The 20,032-nt window shown below is 38.3% G+C and overlaps 1 protein-coding gene across 1 annotated transcript in view; it reads right to left on the minus strand.

Annotated features, from left to right (window-relative positions):
• CNTNAP5 (contactin associated protein family member 5) overlaps nucleotides 1–20,032 on the minus strand; it is a 914,769-nt gene that overhangs the window by 55,973 nt on the left and 838,764 nt on the right. The window lies entirely within an intron of this gene.

A 20,032-nucleotide genomic window follows, 5' to 3' on the forward strand; every position in this document is an offset into this window, starting at 1 on the left:
CATCAATTTCCATTGGGGTTGTATTTTCTCACTTAAAAACTAATCATAAAAAAAAAAAAATCTTATCATAGCTCCCTAGCAGTAGCATATTTTGTGCAGAGAAGAGACCAGACATGGGGCAAGAGGCCTGCCAGGGGAAGGGAAAGGGCCCATCTTGTGAACTAGTGGGATGGTGGCTGGCATGCTCTTTCTGGCTCCTTCTAGTTCTAAGAACTTGGGTTTTTAATATATAATTCAACCCAATAAAATGAATTAGCATGTGATAATTACGTGTCAGGCATGGTGATAAGGACCACATTCCTTGAAGTTATTTGGGACTCTCTTACCATCCTACTATGTGGGTCATTCATACTCACATTCTGTATGTACCTATCCATTATAGAAATCACTTCCATTTTATACATCTTTACCAACACCTGCCTAGCAACCATCCATCTTAGATGTCAGTAGTCTCAACCAGGACCCTGTCAAGGTATTTATTCTATATCTTTCCCAGCATTCCAGTGTAGGTCTAAAACACCTCATCTAGAGCTCTACAGATATTGATCTCACCTTCTTAGGAGGTTTGATGCAATCAGTGACTCCCTAAGTACCCTAAGAAGAGCTCCTGAAACCTCTTGCTAACTCATTGTCACACAGCTCCTAGGAGGAGAAAGCCAATCCATGGCTTTTCAACGTAAGTTTGACACCATTAAGGGCTGACTCTAGTCTTATAGGAGGCACTGGGGTGAGATGGTGACAGTCAGGGCCAGAGGCTCATTGATCACCTTCCCCTCAGCTTTGTATTCAGCTGATTGGTCAGTGAACAAAGAGGCATGTCTCTCCTTCTAGTGTATATTCTGGTGTCATGAGGTTACTGTCAGCTTCTTGGATGGCATTACCCGGGACCCCAAAAAGTTCATTGCCCTAAAGCCCTCTTCTATCCCCTTTTTATGATTCATCTGTCTGCTTCCATTTCCTCCCTAGAGTCTCCCACTGCTACCTTTGTCTCCAAAACTGTTTAACATAATGGTAAACTTTGCAAGTTTATAGTCTAATAGACAGGGAACAGAGGGAAGTTGCTCTGAATCTAATAAAATACAACAACAACAAAAGGATGGTCTTAGACAGGTGTTCACTACAATTTATTCAGGGAACTATAATGTATCCCCTCCTGTGTGTTCTCCATTTCTTTTTTTTTTTCTGTTAGTATATGTTGACATTGCTACATTATAAAGGGCATGCATTTGCAGGTGTGTGAATATGGGCTGAAATAAAATGCTCACGGTGTGGAAATTAGACAATTGATTTGAGCCCCAGTTAAGACTTTTCCAAATATGCTCCTGGAATAAACATACATATAACGGAATAACCTTTGGTCACCAGCAACTATGCTGTAAACGTTTTAATGGCTCTTATTAATATTGGAGCACTCTAGCTGTATCTAGCCTCACTTTTTTAGGTCTCCAGGCAAAATCCATATCATCATTTTTAGAACTATGCAACAGGTATTATCAATGTCATTTAAAAAATGTTGAAGAGAAATCTGATTCCAAAAAAAAATGTATTTAAACACAATGATAAGGAATCTACTTTAAATCAAAGAGGATGTAGTCATATTCTGTTAAACTTCCTTATTATTTTCTGGACAAAGTTACCACCCCTCAGCTTCTATTATGCTTGAGTTCCTGCTTATGACTCCTCTTTCATCTAGAACAATTTTTTGTTCCTTCCTCCATTTGATTGATGAAGGAACAGAGGTGCAGGGAGGAATAACTTTTCATCATTCATAGTAAGTGATGGACTCAGAAACGAAATCTAGTTAACTCTAAAGAGCATGGTTTTCCCATGGAACACAGGGTCCCATGTGTTCACCTCAGCCAAGAACAGTCTTCCACTTTGACTTTTCCCTTTAAGCTTATTCCTACTCAAACTCCAAAAGTAAGCACCAGGTTACCTCTTCCAGGAAGCCTTACCTGGCTTCTCCAAGGTTCCCTCTTCTGCTTCTATAGATCCTGTGCTCACTTCTAGCCTAACATGTATTGGGTTGTGCTGTCTATTTACTTGCTTATTTCCCCTTCCTTCTTTCCTTCCCTCCCTCCTTCCCTCCTTCCTTCCTTCCCTCCCTTCTTCCTTCCTTCCTTCCTTCCTTCCTCCCTTCCTTCTTTTCAAAACAACATAAATTTATTGTGTCAAATTCTGGAGGCTAGAAGTCTGAACTGTTCTCTCAAAGGCTCTAGGCTAGGATTCTTCCTTGCTTCCTCTGAGCTTCTGGTGTATGTTTGTGTTCCTAGGCTTGTAAATTCATCACTCCAAGTGCTTCTTTTTTCTTCACATGGCTTCTCCCTGTGTTTCTCTGGTAGATCTATATTCAAAGCTGCTCTAATACTCTACAAATGATAACTCTATCCCTTTTAGCAAACTATTTTACTATTTATATTCTTCTTGACAATCACTTACTCATGAGAAGATGAAAATTATGGACTAGAAACTCAGAATTGGAAATTCCAACTATATATCTAGTTCAGCGTCTCAATTTGGGCCTTAGGAGAAAGATTCTCACACCTGTTTTTTCAAGAACATCACTTTGTTGTGTTTTATGTGTTCCCACTTTGCCAGTTTTCCTACACTAGTCTGTCTTCCATACTGTCATTAGTGTGAGTATTCTAACATAGACTTACTTGTCCATGTGATTCTACTGCTTAAAAAATTCCAAGGCTCCTTAATTTTACATGAAACATTCCAACTGCTTAGCCTGACATGCAAAGTCCTTTTCTTACCTTCCAACTTTACCACATACATATTTTTCATAACTGAATCACACCTGAACTATCCCAAATAACATCCCCCAAATAATGCTCCTCCTTGCCTTTGTGCACTTTTTCTTCCTCTGGGACCACCCCTGCCTCCTTATCTCTATGACAACCACTTCTCCTTCATTAAGATCCACCTGATGTGACCTAGGTCTCCACTTGCTCCCAAAACTGATAGTATCTTTCCTTCCTATATTGTCACTGTGCTCACTTTTAGTAACAACCTCAGTGTATCATTCTTTGCTTGTCTTTCTCCTTGAACGTAAGCTTCTCTAGGAGGAATAGGTGCTTATTTATCTTTGTGTCTATAGAGAATAACACAGGGTCTGCTATCTCAAGTAACCCAAAGTCACTTGTTGAATAAAATGGCCACTCTGGAGAATGTTATTATCACTTCATCAACATTATAAACTAGCAATTATTCAATGTCTACTCTGTGTCAGATAATAAATTAACAAATAGTTATAATGTTATAATTCTATCTTTAAGGAGTTCATAATCTGAAGCAGGCAAAAGCAAGGTCATACTTGTCTGCTTATATGACTATCATGTATTAGATTATATATATATATATATTTATTTTACCTTCTTTATTGGAGGATAATTGCTTTACTATGGTGTGTTAGTTTCTGCTGTATGACAAAGTTAATCAGCTATACATATACATTAGGTTTTTAATCTGGTACTAAAGATATTTTTTATCAGATTCTCAGATTAGAAAGTAGAATTTCAGTGGAGTAAACTGCTCTACAAGTAAAACATAATAATAAAAATAATAGTAATGATATTCATAATGAAATGGGATTCAAACCCAAGAGTATAGAATTTTAAAGTATATGTTCCCCCCACTAGATCATGTTGCCTCCGAAGACATGTCTGGTCAAATAGATGGATGAGTTGATGAATAGAGAAGTGGATGGCTGGGCAAAGGGAAAGGTGTGTGATTTGATAGACAATATAGATACATGTTTTGTGAATTCAAAATAGTGAAGACAATGAGCACTTACAGGGTTGAGGTAATGAGAAACAGTGTTTCAGAGAAAGAAGTTTATTGAAGAAGGTAGAACTGGATTAGGCAAAAAAGAAAAAAAAAGTACTATGCTTATGTAGCTGTAGAGATATAAGCAGAGCAATGTGTCTGAATTTTACCATGCTTGAAGTGTAGACCCATAGGCCAGTAGGGCTGATGAGAATCTTGGCACATATTCACCCAAACAACCTCCTCATTTTGAAAGATGGAAAAACTAAAACCCTAGAACTTGGAAGAGAGTGGTAATAAAGAGAGAAGCCACATGGAGAAGGCTTGTATTAGAAGGACAAAGAATTTGGACTTATTCTTGTAAAGAGGGACCCCATAAAGGACTCTAAAGACATTGTGACTGGGCTGATTTATACAAAGTGATATTTAAAGAAAATTAGCCTGGGTACCCAGTGTCCATGTCAGATCTAAAAGGGAAGACAAATATACCAGCTCCCACAAACATCAATGGAAAAACCCATGAAGTGTTGGAGTACCACTATGGAACAGGAGTCCATTCTTATATTTCTGTTAATAGAGCATGTCAGTTTCTTGCTTTATCATTTGACTTTGAAAGAAGGAGCTCTTTTACATGTTGATTCCCGTCCAATCCTCATCAGTTAACATCAATTACAGACTTATGCAGCCTTTAGTGTCTGCTAACCAGATCATCCTTACCAACTAGCTCCTCTTCTATCTTCACTGTCTGATCCATCCTCTGGTTGCTTAGGCCAAAACTCTAGGAGTCATTCTTACTTTGTTCATTTCCTCTACCAGATATACATGCTACACATCCAAGTCATCAGCAGCTCTCTGGTCTCTACAAAGTAAATCCTGCATCTCTACACCTCTTTCCAGCTCCACCACCACACCGTCATCCATCCATCACCATCTCTCACCTGGAACATTGTAACACATCTGAACTGACTTCCCAGATTCTAGTCTTAACTCTCTTTTCCCTCACACCCCTCCATTCTATACACAGAAGTCAAAATAAGCTTTTTAAAGGGTAAATCTGATGTCATTAATTAAAATGTTTTAATGACACCCTAATGCACTTAGAATAAAATCCAAATTCTTTCTCTAACGTCCTATATGAACTTATTTCATTCTACACTTGCCCTCATTCACTAAACTCCAGCTACTGTTGACCTACTTTGTGTTCCCCTAACGTGCCAAGTCCACACCTGCCTTAGAGTCTTTACAGCTGCTTTTCTCTCCACGTGGAATGTTCCTCTTACAGATATTTGCCAGAAATGCCCTCTTTATTCATGGGCCAAATGTGACCCATGCAGTGATTCCTCATGTATCCATGTACCCCTATCTCAATACCTCCTCCTAAAAATGTTTTCCAAACTGTTAGTCATGATTGATTAGTACATCATGGACTCAGTATCAAAATTCAGTATCTGTTATTACTAACTGCAGCCTCTCTGTAATTCCAATTACAAGCATGTCTGACTGCAATCTTCTCCTTTTCGGGTTCCCTTCATCTAAACCCTGGATTCCCACAATCCTTTTTCTTTTTCTTTTTCTTTTTTAATTGAATTATCATTGGTTTACAATGTTGTGTTAGTTTCAAGTGTACAGCAAAGTGATATATATATATATATATATATATATATATATATATATATATATATATGTTCTTTTTCAGATTCTTTTCCCTTATAGATTATTACAAGATATTAAGTATAATTCCCTGTGCTATATGTAGGTCCTTGTTTTTTATCTATTTTATATAAAGTAGTGTGTGTATGTTAATCCCAAACTCCTAATTTATCTCTCCTCCCCTTCCACTTTGGTAACCATAAAGTTGTTTTCTCTGTCTGTGAGTCTATATTTGTTTCATAGATTTCATTTATATTAGTTTTTTAGATTCCACATATAATGACATCATATGATATTTGTCTTTCTCCATCTGACTTACTTCACTTAGTATGATAATCTCTAGGTCCATCCACGTCGCTGCAAATGGCATTATTTCATTCTTTTTATGGCTAATAGTCCACTGTATATATGTACCATATATTCTTTATCCATTAATTTGTCAATGGACATTTAGGTTGCTTCCATGTCTTGGCTATTGGAAACAGTGTTGCAATGAAAATTGGGGTGCATGTATCTTTTCGAATTATACTTTTCTCCAGATATATTCTCAGGAGTGGAATTGCTTGATTATGTGGTAACAACAACAACAACAAAATGAGCAGAAGGTCTAAACAGACATTTCTCCAAATAAGAATACAGACGGCCAACAGGAACATGGAAAAATGTTCAACAATGCTAATAATTAGAGGAATGCAAATCAAACCTACAATGAGGTATCACATCACACCAGTCAGAATGGCCATCATTAAAAAGTCTACAAATAGTAATGCTGGAGATGGTATGGAGAGAAGGGGAACCTCCTACACAGTTGGTGGGAATGTAAATTGGTGCAGCCACTATGGAGAAGAGTATGGAGGTTCCTTAATAAAACTAAAAATAGAGCTACCGTATATCCCACAATCCTTAGTATAAGGATTAATCTCACCAAATACTCAGTATTCCTCAACCCCTTAACGTTCTCTCTTCTCTCTTTACCCAACTCAAATTGCTGGTGCATCACCATGACCCTCTTCTTGTATAAACTCTCAATTCCCTTGGCCCACTCATACTTTATTGAATGAAGATATTTGCTTGGCAAAACCATAGCTGCTAAAATCCAACCTTTACTGTACCTCTGCAAGGTTTAGCTGGTACCAAAAAATATAAACCCTGCAAATTGCTTATAGCCATTTAATTTAATGGCTTATAGCCATTTTAAATTATTCATGATCAACTTCAAGTGGGGCTTTCTTGTGTCCTCTCAACCTCGTTGTATTTCCTAAGTCCATTCACTGACTTAGATAACTACTTAATGGCTTTTCTTCTTTCCTCAGATCTCCAACTTACCTTCTCCTTCCCCCATCTCAGCCAATGACCTTGACTCCTGCTTCCCTAATAAAACTGAAGCAATCAGAGCAAAACTCCCAGAAACTTCTGCCACCATATTTATTATCAGATCAATTTCTGAGCCTGTATGGTTTGCCTTCCTTTCTATTGACTTATATGAACTGTCCATGATTATCTAATGTCATCGTAGGCACTACTTATTCTTCTCACCTGTTTGAAGACATCACTCAAGCAATACTCCCTTTCTTTACAACTTTTCTTCCTCTCTATGTCATCATTCCCATTAGCATTTTTTTTCCAGTTTCAGTGGAATAAAAGGAAACTTCTTCAACTTTCTTAATGTTAGCCATGGCCATATTTCTCTACTCTCTTCTGCCTTATGATGCAACTCCTGAGGCATCATGTTATACTTCCTGAATCCTATTGCTCTTTTCCATTTGCTTTTAAACACTTTCCAGTAAGATTTTATCCCAGGGTCTCCATCAAAACTTCTATTGCCAAATCATCAATGACTTTCATGTTGCTAAATCAAATTTTCCATTCATAAACTCCAATTTATTTTCACCAGCCTTGTACCCAATCACTCTCTTCTCTTTTATAAAAGTTTCAACTGCCTTTGAGAACATTACTCTCTCCTAATTTTCTTCCCACTTCACTGGCCCCTCCTTTTCCCTCATTTCTGAGTCCACTATTTCTCCTTGTCCTCTTAATGTTGCAGTCCCAGGGCTCAGCCTGTGGACTTCTCTATCAACACTCACTGCCTTGACAATCTCATCCAGTGTTATGGCTCCAAATACCATCTTTGTGGTTTCTTATGTCCACTGTAGCACATTGCTCTGGATGCTAGAAGTTTGAAATCAAAGTCTCAGCAGGTCCATATTTCCGCCAAATGCTCTAGGGGAAAATCTTTCCTTGTCTCCTCCTAGTTTCTGGTAGCTCTTGGCAATCCTTGATGTTCCTTGGCTTGCAGCTGCATCATTCCAATCTTTGCCTCTATTGTCATGTTACATGTCTTCATCCCTCTGTGTGTCTCTATGTGTCTCTGAGTCTCTGTATCCTTATCTCCCTCTTCTTATAAGGACACCAGTGATTGGATTCAGGGTACACTCTAATCCAGCATAACTTCATCTTAACTAATTAAATCTATTAAGACTCTATTTCCAAATAAGTTCACATTCTGAGGTTCTGGGTGGACATCAGTTATGGGGGGACACAGCTGAACCCGGTATACTATCTAAATGCAGACCAATATCCAAATTTATATCTCCAGCCTGGTCTTCTACCCTCAACTCCAGACTCCTCTATTTAACTATCTCTCTTCTTGGTTGGCTAATAGACACCTCAAACTTAATATGCCCAGGACTGAACTCATGACCTCTTTCAAATTGGTTCTTTCAATGACTCTTCCCAACTTAAGCACCGACAATCCTATACATACAGGTACTCATCCAAACAATCTTGGATTCCTCTCTGGTGTCTTTTTCTCATAACTTATGTCTAATAGGGTATGACATAATTTGGTCCCCCACCCTTCAAAATATATCCTGAGTCTCACCACTTCTTTGACTCCCCACCAATTCCACTATTACCAATCAACTCAACCAGTCAACCAACATTTCTAACCCAGACTGTTTCAATAGTCTCCTAACTACTTTTCTTCTATTCTAACCCCTTGTAGTCTATTCTCCCCAGAGCATCTCAAGCAATCCTGTTAATGCATAAAGAAAACCAACCACTCCTCTGCTCAATGTCCTCCAGTGGGTCTCCATCTTTCCCAGTGTAGAAGGCAACATCTTTGGTTTTCTTTATTAAAATATAGTTAATTTACAATGTTGCATTAATTTCAGGTATACAGCAAAGTGATTCATATACATATATATATATAAGTATATAAATTTAATTCTTTTTAAGATTCTTTTCCACTATATATCACAAGGTATTGAACACTGAATGTAGTTCTCTGTGCTACACAGTAGGTCTTTGTTGTTTATCAATTTTATATACAGTAGTGTATGTATGTTAATCCCTAACTCATAATTTATCCCTCCCTGCCTTTTCCTTTTTTTTTTTAGTAACCATAAGTTTGTTTTCTATGTCTGTGAGTCTATTTCTGTTTTAATAAGAAAAAGAGTAAATAAGTTCATTTGTATCTTTTTTTGGTACATATAAGTGATATTATATGGTGTTTGTATTTCTCTGTCTGGCTTACTTCATTTAGTATGATAATCTCTAGGTCCATCCATGTTGCTGCAAATGACATTGTTTCATTCTTTTTTGTGGCTGAGTAATATTCCATTGTACATATGTACCACATCTTCTTTATCCATTCATCTGTCAATGGACACTTAGGTTGCTTCCATGCCTTGGCTATTGTAAATGGTGCTGCTATGAACACTGGGGTGCATGTATCTTTTCAAAATTAGAATTTTTTTTCTTTTCCAGATATATGCCCAGCTAGAAGGCAGTATCTTTGTTGTGATTATAAGGTCCTAAGGTCTTCATTACCTCTCTCTCCTCACCATCTACTATATTCCTCCTCATCTCTGGGGCTCAGCCACAATGCTTTCCTTACCAGTTCCCAGAGAACAAGCACATCTCTGTTTCAGACTTTGCATTTCCTGTTCTCTGTCTGGAATGATCTTCTCTGGGTACTCACAAGGCTCCTCCACCTCATCCCTGACTCCTTCATGTCTTTGCTCAAATATCACTGGTTTCAAGAGTTCTTCTCTGATGACCATGTTAAAAACTGCAAGATCCCAACCTCACTCATACTATCTCTGATTCCTTTACCCTGCTCTTTTTTCTTTTCCCATAGAGCTTATCATCTTGTAACATTTTACTTCTTGTTACATTTATGACGTATTGTCTATTTCCCTCCATTAGAATGTATACGGGCAGAGATTTAATAAAATAGAAGAATCTAGAACAGAAAACATAAATATCAGCCACCATATGTAGGGAAAATATTGTTTCAGATCTACATGCTGAGTCACTATGTAAAAACATTTATTACTGTATATTTTGGCCAGACATTGTCAAAAGGGCCTGGCCTTTCAAATAGCTATTTCTATAGTATTTATCACCAATCTACTCATTTATTAATTTGTACATTTTTCAACTTGTTCAGTGATTTTCATCCCCCATTTAAATTGAAAGCTCCATGGTAACAGAACTTTACCTGTATTTTTCCCTGGGAGATTCTCAGTGTCAAGAAAAATGCTTAGCACTTAATTGGGTGGAAGGGGTTCAATAAATATTTATTGATTTTTTTTAATAAAATGAATGAAAGAATAGGTATTTTCAGTGATATATGAAATTTATTCCCTTTATCTCATCCATGCTTAAACATATATAATGCAAGCAATTATTTAAGGGTTGATAAAAATAATTTTAATAATTATCATTGCTATAGCTATAAATATTAGCTATTGTTACTGTTATAATCAGTATTATTAAAATATCATTTGTTGCCCATTTTGTTCTAGGGATTGTCTTAAATGTTTTTCTCATATTTCATCTTTAGACCTCAAAAATATGTCATACACATTATTATTTTATGCTAATTGTACATATGAGGACAATTTAGTTTGCCTAACTTGGGTGGACATTTAAATCTCAGCCATTTCATGTAGACTTTTCTTCTAATCTGATTGTGATCTGCATTTCCCATAACCTCACAAGCATGGAAGGGTATCATCCACACTCTGCATCTCTTCCTTACACCCACCTTATGAAGATAAATCATCTAATAAAACCCATTTAGATGAAGGCATATGTCTGTATTCTGATCCCGTTTAGTTAGACTTCACAGAGAAAACATAAAAAAAAATTTGTGGCCATTCTGAAGCCAAACTCAGTAGTACAGAGCTTGTTCTCATATCACCACATGCACAATTGGATGCTAAATTTCATGAGATGTCTCCAAAAAAAACAAAAAACCGTCCATATTTTTTAGATTCTTTGAAAAAAAGAAAGTTTACACTTAAAAGAATTGCACACTCCATGGAAGATAAAGTCCATTATCATGGCAAAGTTAAACATTATGGTTATTCTCCCGAGTTTCTATCTTTGGCAAGGTGAGGACAGATTAGAACCGAAAAGTATCAGTTACCCTAAAGAAAATATTCTCAGCTCATTGAGAATTTCTCATGAGTCAGCAACTGCAATGTGTTGGGCATTCTCAGATCCACTCAGCTCTGATGGTTTTCTGGGGTTCGATTCATTTCTTATTCAAAAACAACCTTGAAAACTCTCAGAGGAAGTCATAAACAGGTACAAAATCTTCCAGTCTATTTGGTGATGGGTTGTGGTTTACTTCATACAGCCTTATTCTAAGAACCTTCAGAAGCAACAAATATCTTCTTCTATTTTAGGCTTTCTGTTTTCGTTTGCACAAAATATTTCACAATCTCTCACCTTTAACTGAAAAGTCATTTGCATAGAAAAAGAGTCCCATTACTGGGAGTAAATTCAGACCAACTATCCCTCATCCATGGCATTCTGTCCAGATCCACTGGTTCCCTATTACCGGCATCATGTAATGTCAGCCTTTTTTCAACAAAAGAAAAATACATAAAATTCTGAAATTAGGAGTTCAATTTTGTATTTGTCAGTTGATATGTATGAATGAAACCAAACAAGTTCCTGTGGTTCAGGCTTGTCCTCTGAATTTAGTCTTTACAGCATGTATAAAACACACAGACCACAAAATTCCATAGGAGACACTGGCCAATGCTTTATGTGTTTGGAGATTTCATCGCGCTACTAAAGATCTGTTTTCCTTTCTTCTGAGACCCAATTAGAGTTTACTTCCATTTAAAAACTCTCTCCTCTTATTTGTGTATGATTTATGGGGTTTGAAGGCCATAGTCATTAGAATTCAACATTGTAATTAGTCTTTAAAGTATTTGGGATGAGGAGGCTTTGTAAATTTTGTTTCCTTTTTATGATCCAATTGCTTTTAGAAGCTTTTGATCATGACACTTACAATTTTACAATATTTGGAACTAAGGTTAGTTGTATGTGTTTTGGACATTTTTTTAAAAGTTTTTGAGGACCACAGATCCTGATGATATAAAGTGATGCCAATTTACAGAAATATTGTGTCACGATTTGTGATTTGTTACCTAGTTGGTGACAGTGTCACTAAGGGCTATTACTTCCCTGTATCAAGGAGCTTCTGCTCATTTCTTTACATATCCTGGGGCCCAGTGAGGAGCTCGCCAGAGCAGACCCTCCATTGACACATGGCGGATAAAGATCCAAGCCCCTTGATGGGTCAGGAATGGTGATATTAACACTGACCCAGAGAAGAAAGACTCAGCTTTTCTCCCAAGACATGCACAGCCATTGGTGCAACCCAGAACAATAAAGCCATTACAATACAGGGAAGAGAAATGCTGTGAAAGGATATGCATATGACATAAAACTAGAAAAATCACAGGAGGCTCACCTGGGGTGTTAAACCCTGAATTGGAGTCCTGAAGAACACATAAAAGTTAGGTACATGGATGAGAGGAAAAAAGTGGGGTTTTCTAGAGGAAATAGTATGTCAAAGCGAGGGAGATGGACCAGAGGATGCACTGCATGTCTGGGGTTGGGTGGAAGGTAGGTGTGCCTGTGGAGAATAAATAGAAAGCAATACTTGATACAAATTTGGGATGTGAAACATAATCGTGTTTTTTAAGGAAACCATCACTTCTGTCAAGCCATGATGTTTTCCAACACATCATTTTGCTTTTTCCAAATGTTACTTATGAGATTAATTCCAACAAGGACCCACTATATAGCACCAGGAAGTATACTCAATATTTTGTAAGAACCCATATGGGAAAGGAATCTGAAAAAGAATATATATAAATATAAATATAAATATAAATATATATATATATATATATATATATATATATATATATATATATGAATGAATCACTTTGCTGTATACCTGAAACTAACACACATTGTAAATCAGCTATATTTCAATTTAATAAATAACAGTTCATTTCAAAGGTGCTGTTCTGGATGATTACTCAAATACATTTTCTAAGGCTGTCATTCCAGGCAGTAGAGTGGGTGATGATTTGACCCACAGCATAAATGCATCCCTACAAGAAGCGGAGCCATACTGCTTTCAATAATCAGGTCTGAAAGTTACGCTCAGCATCTAACACCTTGTGCATCACTTAACAGAAGTGGTGAGGAAGCAACACTCAAAAAAAAACACGGTTGAACATAGAATAATGTTGCTGTTGTGGTGCTGGTTGTTGTTGTTTTTAAGTTTTAAAGAAATGAAAGGTACAGCATGGTCAGAGGCTACCCACACTCCTGAGCCTTTGTGTTTTCCTAATGTCTGTCAGTCCTGTGCAGGCTGCCAAGTGTAAGGATTGCCAAGCAGTTAGTGCTGGTTTCAGGCACTTCCATAAATTAAAATATAAATGTTGGTCAATTAGAGATGATTTCTTAAGCATTTTATAAAATCATTAACAAAGAGTGTAACTAGCTCATGAATAACTTCAGGCACTTTTCACAACGCAAATTCATCAAGACATAACCATAGAACCCTGTTCATGGCACAGAAACAAACAGGTGGATGTTTATCTTGAGTGGAGGGGTTCCTCCAAGTCCGGCTGGTAGAGTCCCACCTGTTCCTAAGTGAGAGTCCTGTCTGGGATGTTGTCCCCTTCTGATCCCTTATTCTGAGTCCAACATTAGCCTTAGAAATGGAAATGTTGATTTGCATCTGAAAGATACACTCAGAGAAGAGGGTGGAAGTGAGGTTTATCCTACACAGTGCCTATCCAGTGCCAAGCCTTGCACAAGTTCTTATGTATTTATTCACCACATTTCACTGGATGAAGAAGTAGGGTGGTATTTGGGGATGTCCCAGGATGCAGGCTCATGGAGTCTGTTTCTGGGCCCTCCCCAAGACTTGTTCCAAGAGTCCTCTCCCCATCCATAAGAGGAAACTACCATTTTCCTGGGTCAGAGTTCATGCCATGACAACTTATAATAGTTATTATTTTCTGCTATAAATGCATCCAAACAAACAAAAAGAAGCTCAAAGAAGTTGAAAATCTACCTGAAGTCTCCAGGCCTAAACTACGTCCTCTAATCAACACCCTGGTTTCAGGGTAGATAGGAAGCTGTCAGGGAAGGGTCTTTGCTTACTGATCTAAAATAAAACAGAGAGAAGAGACCATAGCAGCAGCCCAGATACTTTTTATTTTTCTCCTCGATCCTTCTTTCCTTCCTGAACATGTGGTACAGTAGGATTCAAATAATAATAAAGAATAATATGTTCCCCCACCTCAGACAACATACTAACACACACACTCTCTCTCCCAGTCATGCACTTGGACACATACAGCTTGCCCTTGCCTAACTATCCAGTTTAATCTCTCAAAAAAGATTTAAACATTCCACATGCACTTAAGAGAAATGACAAGCAACCTTGTTCTCTTCTGAGATGGAGAATGTCATGTAGTATGCCTACAGGAAAAACAAGGGCAAATGCTAATGATGGTCCTGGTGGGTGGGCAGAGGCCATGTGATTAATACTCCATATTTTACAGATGAGAAAAAGCTGGGCTCAGAAACCATGAGTGATGCAATGGAAATGAGCTGTGACGTGATGAGGTCATCCACCAGTCAGTCAGTCCCCGTGGGCTTATGGAGCATCTACTATGCTCCATAAGTGAGGATGGAAAGTAAACCCACATCTAACAACAAAACCAATGTCATGACCCAGAGGAAATGTCCTGGACTCTGTGGGAGCATATAACAGGTAGAAATGGGCCCAGCTTATTGAAGGAGATCCCCCCACCCCAATATTCTCCAATGCCTGAGTCAGTGCATGGTCTTCACACTGACCATCTTTTTTTCTAGCATTCTCCTATGTATCAACAAATGTTCCTTCCTTCACTATGTCTGTGACAGTACTACCTCACTGTGACCAAACCTCCCTGCCTATCAACATGATACAGTCCAATGCTTTGTGTGTATTCTCTAATTTGATCTCAACTTCCTACTGGCCATATCTCCACAAATTCTCTCCCAGTGTCCTATACACTAGCCAAAAGAGGTTCATATCACGGTAAGCTTTATTATATTTCTTCCACTGTTTCTCATATATAAGGAGTGCTACCTGAATACCTGCCAAATGAAAGAATTAATGCCCTTCTGAAAACCTGTGGATAGAAGGTAAACTAATGTGACCTTTTCACAATGTCAAATGCATTTGTTCACTTATGGATAAGTTGAAATAGAGACAAGTATGCATTTTTTGAAGGAAGAGTACAATGTAACTGCATTTGAGTTTCTCCACCATCTAGCAAAGATTTCTGGAGCATCCCAGCCACACCTCATCATGGGCAATACATTCTAGTTCTGGGGAAAGGGATCAGAACAAGAAGATTACTGACAGGAAGTTCAGTCCCCTGTGTAAAACTGGGCAGGGTTGTTTGCTAGAGGGCCTTGTACACTGTGCTACTGAGTTTGGGTTCATACTTCAGGGGTCAAGGAGTCAGTGAAGGTAAAACTGAGCAGGACCCTGTGAGACTCCTGGGTGCAAATCCTTTCTGTGTCCTCCAAGATTTTCCCTGCATTCCAAAGGGCAGATTCAATTGGTTGCTCATGAGGGAAGGAGGGGATGCTGAAACAAGGGAGGAGCAGCCAAGAAACAATAGTGCATCCTTGGGGCAGGGTCCTGGTCCCTCCTCAAGTAATATACATAACAATATATCTCTTAGTTCTTCTGGAGGAACTAAGCACCGCCCCCCCCAAGTGGAGGATGGTAACTTCAGGCAGAGCACAAGATTCCTGGAGCACCGTCCTGTTACCTCACTACCAACCAATCAGAAGAAAGTCTCACATCCTGCAGCCCTCACTCCAAATTTTGCCTATTAAAAACCTCTTCCCTCAAACTGTTGGAGAGTTTTGGATTTTTGAGCACAAGCAACCCCTTCTCTTTGCTTGGCCCTGCAATAAACCTTTACCTCCTCCAAACTCTGACATTTTGGTTTATTAGGCCTCACTGTGCCTCAGGTACACAAACTTTTTTCAGTAACAAAGGCACAAATAGAGATAGTATTTTAAGATATATTTTAGAAAAACCACAAAGAAAATCCCGAGGCCACAGTGAAGGGAGTGTACAGGGATGGTGAGGGTTGGGAAGTGGGCAAACCATCTAAACAGCTCTAGGCACATTTAAGGCAAGATTAGATAGAGGGTAGAAAAGATAATTTTGAGACAGAAATAGACAGCAAGACAACAAGACCAAAGGGATTTGGTGGTAGGCTGGATGTATCAAGGCAAAGAGGAGAGCCATGATCCCAGGATTCCAGGTCTGGGGTGATCTGAGCCCAGCTGACTATCTTACCCCCTCTCACACACACCCCCATCTCTGTGGTCAGCTAGACCGTCCTTCAGTACCTCCATGTACTACCCTCCCTCCTGAGAGAACTTCTGCACAAAGTGCCATGTCCTCTACTGAAATCAAGCCCACCCAATAAGCCAGCCCTGCCCACGCTTCATTTATCAGCACAAATGTTGAAACCGAGCAGGACCCTGTGGGGGTCCTGGGCATGGAAGCCTTTCTGTGACCTGTTTCTTATTTGTAGGGAACAGACTCCAGCCTCCATGAGCTTCCCTGAGTTCCAAAGGGCAGGTTCAAACAGTTGCTAATCAGGGAAGGGAGGGGATGTAGAGAGAAGGGAGGAGGAGGCAAGAAACCACCTGAGGCTAGATTAAAGGAACCAGAGAAGCTCATCAAGGTGAGGAGACCACCTGAGATGATATTAAAGGAGTGAAGGCCAGCACTCACCCTGATCCTTATCAGCAACCTGGACCTTGAACTATTGCTATAAAACTCCTCACCAAAACCTCCTGGGTTGGGACACACAGTTTTTGAGGGCAGGAGCCTGCTGTGCCCTTCTTTGCCTGGCAAAGCAATAAAGCTATTCTTTTCTACTTCACCCAAAACTCTGTCTCCAAGACATGATTTGGCACTGATGCCCAGAGGCTGAGCTTTTGTCCTCAATGCCTCTCCCTCAGCGAAGCCCTCTCTGTGTCCCCTCACCCCAGTTTTGATATGAGCTCTCATAGTATCCTGTTTTTTCTCACATGAAACTTTTCAGTGTGTAACTATATTTCTATTCCTGTGGATACTTTCTTAATATTTGACTCTTTCTACAGAAGGCAAGCACTGGGAGGGCAGAGATCTTGTCTGTTTCACTCATCTCTCTGTCTCCAGTGTTTATCAAAGCCATCTGGCATAAGAAAATTGAAATTGTATCAAGTATTTTTCTGACCACAACGCTATGAGATTAGATATCAATTACAGGAAAAGATCTGTAAAAAATACAAACACGTGGAGGCTAAGCAATACACTACTTAATAACGAAGTGATGACTGAAGAAATCAAAGAGGAAATAAAAAATTACCTAGAAACAAATGACAATGGAGACACGATGACCCAAAACCTATGGGATGCAGCAAAAGCAGTTCTAAGAGGGAAGTTTAAAGAAATACTATCCTACCTCAAGAAACAGGAAACATCTCGAATAAACAACCTAACCTTGAACCTAAAGCAATTAGAGAAAGAAGAACAAAAACACCCCAAAGTTAGCAGAAGGAAAGAAATCAGAAAAATTAGACCAAAAATAAATGAAAAAGAAATGAAGGAAATGATAGCAAAGATCAATAAAACTAAAAGCTGGTTCTTTGAGAAGATAAACAAAATTGATAAACCATTAGCCAGACTCATCAAGAAAAAAAGGGAGAAAACTCAAATCAATAGAATTAGAAATGAAAAAGGAGAAGTAACAACTGACACTGCAGAAATACAAAAGATCATGAGAGATTACTACAAGCAACTCTATGCCAATAAAATGGACAACCTGGAAGAAATGGACAAATTCATAGAAATGCACAACCTGCCAAGACTGAATCAGGAAGAAATAGAAAATATGAATAGACCAATCACAAGCACTGAAATTGAAACTGTGATTAAAAATCTTCCAACAAACAAAAGCCCAGAACCAGATGGCTTCACAGGCAAATTCTATCAAACATTTAGAGATGAGCTAACACCTATCATTCTCAAACTCTTCCAAAATATACCAGAGGGAGGGACACTCCCAAACTCATTCTATGAGGCCACCATCACCTTGTTACCAAAACCAGGCAAGGATGTCACAAAGAAAGGAAACTACAGGCCAATATCACTGATGAACATAGATGCAAAAATCCTCAACAAAATACTAGCAAACAGAATCCAACAGCACATTAAAAGGATCATACACCATGTTCATGTGGGGTTTATTCCAGGAATGCAAGGATTCTTCAATATACGCAAATCAATCAACGTGATACACCATATTAACAAATTGAAGGAGAAAAACCATATGACCATCTCAATAGATGCAGAGAAAGCTTTCGACAAAATCCAAAACCAATTTATGATAAAAACTCTGCAGAAAGTAGGCATAGAGGGAACTTTCCTCAACATAATAAAGGCCATATATGACAAACCTACAGCCAACATTGTCCTCAATGGTGAAAAACTGAAACCATTTCCACTAAGATCAGGAACAAGACAAGGTTGCCCACTCTCACCACTCTTATTCAACATAGTTTTGGAAGCTTTATCCACAGCAATCAGAGAAGAAAAGGAAGTAAAAGGAATCCAAATTGGAAAAGAAGAAGTAAAGCTGTCACTGTTTGCAGATGACATGATACTATACATAGAGAATCCTAAAGATGCTACCAGAAAACTACTGGAGCTAATCAATGAATTTGGTAAAGTAGCAGTATACAAAATTAATGCACAGAAATCTCTGGCATTCCTGTACACTAATGATGAAAAATCTGAAAGTGAAATCAAGAAAACACTCCCATTTACCATTGCAATGAAAAGAATAAAATATCTAGGAGTAAACCTACCTAAGGAGATAAAAGACCTGTATGCAGAAAATTATGACACTGATGAAAGAAATTAAAGATGATACAAATAGATGGAGAGATATACCATGTTCTTGGATTGGAAGAATCAACATTGTGAAAATGACTCTACTACCCAAAGCAATCTACAGATTCAATGTAATCCCTATCAAACTACCACTGGCATTTTTCACAGAACTAGAACAAAAAATTTCACAGTTTGTATGGAAACACAAAAGACCCCGAAGAGCCAAAGCAATCTTGAGAACGAAAAACGGAGCTGGAGGAATCAAGCTCCCTGACTTCAGACTATACTACAAAGCTACAGTAATCAAGACAGTATGGTACTGGCACAAAAACAGAAAGATAGATCAATGGAACAGGATAGAAAGCCCAGAGATAAACCCATGCACATATGGTAACCTTATTTTTGGTAAAGGAGGCAGGAATGTACAGTGGAGAAAGGACAGCCTCTTCAATAAGTGGTGCTGGGAAAACTGGACAGGGACATGTAAAAGTATGAGACTAGATCGTTCCCTAACACCATACACAAAAATAAGCTCAAAATGGATTAAAGACCTAAATGTAAGGCCAGACACTATCAAACTCTTAGAGGAAAACATAGGCAGAACACTGTGACATAAATCACAGCAAGATCCTTTTGGACCCACCTCCTAGGGAAATGGAAATAAAATCAAAAATAAGCAAATGGGACCTAATGAAACTTCAAATCTTTTGCACAGCAAAGGAAACCATAAACAAGACCAAAAGACAACCCTCAGAATGGGAGAAAATATTTGTAAATGAAGCAACTGACAAAGGATTCATCTCCAAAATTTATAAGCCACTCATGCAGCTCAATAACAAAAACAAACAAACAAACATCCCAATCCAAAAATGGGCATAAGACCTAAATAGACATTTCTCCAAAGAAGATATACAGACTGCCAACAAACACATGAAAGAATGCTCAACATCATTAATCATTAGAGAAATGCAAATCAAAACTACAATGAGATATCATCTCACACCAGTCAGAATGGCCATCATCAAAAAATCTAGAAACAATAAATGTTGGAGAGGGTGTGGAGAAAAGGGAACACTCTTGCACTGCTGGTGGGAATGTGAATTCCTACAGCCATAATGGAGAAGAATATGGAGGTTCCTTAAAAAAACTAAAAATAGAACTACCATATGACCCAGCAATCCCACTGCTAGGCATATAACCTGAGAAAACCATAATTCAAAAACAGTCATGTACCAAAATATTCATTGCAGCTCTATTTACAATAGCACGCAGATGGAAACAACCTACGTGTCCATCATTGGATGAATGGAAAAAGAAGAT

This window comes from Mesoplodon densirostris, chromosome 8 (assembly GCF_025265405.1).
Source record: "Mesoplodon densirostris isolate mMesDen1 chromosome 8, mMesDen1 primary haplotype, whole genome shotgun sequence".
In the NCBI taxonomy this organism is placed as follows: domain Eukaryota; kingdom Metazoa; phylum Chordata; class Mammalia; order Artiodactyla; family Ziphiidae; genus Mesoplodon; species Mesoplodon densirostris.